Source organism: Triticum aestivum, chromosome 3B, assembly GCF_018294505.1.
Source record: "Triticum aestivum cultivar Chinese Spring chromosome 3B, IWGSC CS RefSeq v2.1, whole genome shotgun sequence".
NCBI lineage: Eukaryota > Viridiplantae > Streptophyta > Magnoliopsida > Poales > Poaceae > Triticum > Triticum aestivum.
Window position 1 is genome coordinate 22,005,522 of NC_057801.1, and position 3,531 is coordinate 22,009,052.

Genomic DNA, 3,531 nt, shown 5'->3' on the forward strand with positions numbered 1-3,531 from the left:
GAGGAGCACCGCTGGGGTGTCGGGTGGCGGCGAAGACAAACTGAAAGAAAATTGTCACAAGTGTTTGTTTTATACCCAACCCTTTAGTCCCGGTTGGTGCCACCAACCGGGACAAATGCCACCCTTTAGTCCTAGTTGGTGGCACCAACCAGGACTAAAGGGGGGAATTGGTACTGATACGTCTCCAACGTATCTACTTTTCCAAACACTTTTTCCCTTGTTTTGGACTCTAACTTGCATGATTTGAATGAAACTAACCCGTACTGACGCTGTTTTCAGCAGAACTGCCATGATGTTGTTTTATGTGTAGAAAAGAAAAGTTCTCGGAATGTCCTGAAAATCCACGGAGGCACTTTTTGGAATTAATAAGAATTTCTGGGCGAAAGAAATACACCAGTGGGCCCAGGGCCTGTCCACGAGACAGGGGGGCGCGCCCCAGTGTAGGGCGCGCCCCCTATCTCGTGGGCCCCCTGGACCTCCACCGACCTCAACTCCAACTCTATATGTTCCGTTTCGTGGAGAAAAAAATCAGAGAGAAAGTTTCATCGCGTTTTACGACACGGAGCCGCCGCCAAGCCCTAATCTCTCTCGGGAGGGCTAATCTGGAGTCCGTTCGGGGCTCCGGAGAGGGGGATTCATCGCCGTCGTCATCATCAACCATCCTCCCTCACCAATTTCATGATGCTCACCGCCGTGCGTGAGTAATTCCATCATAGGCTTGCTGGACGGTGATGGGTTGGATGAGATTTACCATGTAATCAAGTTAGTTTTGTTAGGGTTTGATCCCTAGTATCCACTATGTTCTGAGATTGATGTTGCTATGACTTTGCTATGCTTAGTGCTTGTCACTAGGGCCCGAGTGCCATGATTTCAGATCTGAACCTATTATGTTTTCATCAATATATGTGTGTTCTTGATCTTATCTTGCAAGTCTATAGACACCTATTATGTGTTATGATCCGACAACCCCGAAGTGACAATAATCGGGATACTTCTCGGTGATGACCGTAGTTTGAGGAGTTCATGTATTCACTATGTGTTAATGCTTTGGTCCGGTTCTCTATTAAAAGGAGGCCTTAATATCCCTTAGTTTCCACTAGGACCCCGCTGCCACGGGAGGGTAGGACAAAAGATGTCATGCATGTTCTTTTCCATAAGCACGTATGACTAATTACGGAATACATGCCTACATTACATTGATGAACTGGAGCTAGTTCTGTGTCACCCTATGTTATAGCTATTACATGAGGAATTGAATCCGGCATAATTATCCATCACTGATCCATTGCCTACGAGCTTTTCATATATTGTTCTTCGCTTATTTACTTTTCCGTTGCTACTATTACAACTGCTACAAAACCCCCAAAACATTTATCTTTACTTTTGCTACTGTTACCATTACTATCATACTACTTTGCTACTAAATACCTTGCTGCAGATACTAAGTTATCCAGGTATGGTTGAATTGACAACTCAACTGCTAATACTCAAGAATATTCTTTGGCTCCCCTTGTGTTGAATCAATAAATTTGGGTTGAATACTTTACCCTCGAAAGCTGTTGTGAACCCCTACACTTGTGGGTTATCTGGTACCGGTTGGTGCCACAAACCTGTACCATTGCACCCCTTTAGTCCTGGTTGGTGCCACCAACCAGGACCAAAGGCCCCTGTGTTGCCCGCGTCACGGTCAAAGTTTAGTCCCACCTCGCTAGCTGAAGAGGGGTCGCACTTGTTTATATGCGCGACTCTGCCCACCCATTTGAACTTCTCACTATTGCAGGCCTACTGGCCTAAACTTATGTCTCTGCCTGTGGGCCTGCTGGGCCATCTGCGGGCCTGAATCCTGGCCCAATAGGGTTTCTAGTCGTATTCAGGCCGTGGTGGCCCAGTAGGTGGCAATTGTTTTCCAAGTTTTTTTGTTTTCTTTTTTGCCTTTTTTTATAATTACTTATTTATTTTATTTTATGATAATTCTTTTTTCTATTAAAGTTGCTAACAAAAAAAGTTCTTTATGAAAATTCTTTTTGCTTTTAATTATTTTGAACAGAAAATACTTCGATAATTTTAGTTTCATAAATTTATTTATGTTATTAAAGTTTATTATATTATATTTTATTTTGTTTCTACTTATATATTTTATTATAGTTTATATTATTTTGTCTCAAATTACTTATTTATTTTATTTTATGATTACTTTTTTATTTTTCATGCATTTACTGATTATTTTGAGCGATAAGACCATGAAATTGAAAAGCATTTGAAATGAACTCTGAATAGGTTGAAAGTTGGCATGGTATCATCATTTCACCCACATAGCATGTGCAGAAACTAGAGAGGGTTACGACAAAAACTGGATGCACTTTGTGTACAAAACGGACAATCTCTTTCGAAGTATCAGGGTTTCATACGGAAACTCGTCTGTTACAAAGGGATTACATTTTTTTGAACTTATTTGAACTCCATAGTTTTTATGTGTTTAAAATGCACCATTCAAAGCCACATCATCAATTTACAACCCTTTCCGACTTCATTTGTTATTTTTCATGCATTTACTGATTATTTTGAGCTATAAGACCATGAAATTGAAAAGCATTTGAAATGAACTTTGAAAAGGTTGAAAGTTAGCATGATATCATCATTTCACCCACATAGCATGTGCAAGAAAGTACAGAGGGTTACGACAAAAACTTGATGCACTTCATGTACAAAATGGACAATCTCTTTCGAAGTATCAGGGTTTCATACGGAAACTCGTCTGTTACAAAGGGATTTCACCCACATAGCATGTGCAACATATAGCTCTTCGGAGCATCTAATTAAACCATACATTGAAATTATGTAAAACATTTAAATGCAAAAACAAATGCGATCATAATCGCAACCAAGGTAACAACTAATCCAACTGGATAATGATACCAAGCCTCGGTATGAATGGCATATTTTCTAATATTTCTAATCTTCAACCGCATTGCATCCATCTTGATCTTGTGATCATCGTCGACATCCGCAACATGCAACTCCAATATCATCTTCTCCTCCTCAAATTTTCTTATTTTTTCCTTCAAGTAATTGTTTTCTTCTTCAACTAAATTTAACCTGTCCACAATAGGTCGGTTGGAATTTCCGGTTCAACCACCTCCTAGATAAATAAAATCTATGTCACGTTGGTCGGCATAATTGTCATAAACAATAAATGAACCAAATAGTTATCAAAATATAATATATACCACATCTGAATCATAGACAGGACGAGGGCCGACGGGGGCGGATACCAAAACCATCGCACTATATAATAACAAGAAATAATAAAAGTAAGAAAATTAGACAAGTATCTATCTGAAGTAAGAATTTTTTTCTTTTAGAAAGAAGATAAGAACAAGAGGCTCACCACGGTTGTGCCGGCGATGAGATTGGCGCGGGCGATCGACGGCGGTGAAGACGGGGACAAGACGTGATGGACCGCTAAACCTAGACAAATCTCGGGGAAAATGGAGCTCGAAGGTCGATTTTTGTGAGGAGAACGATTAACTA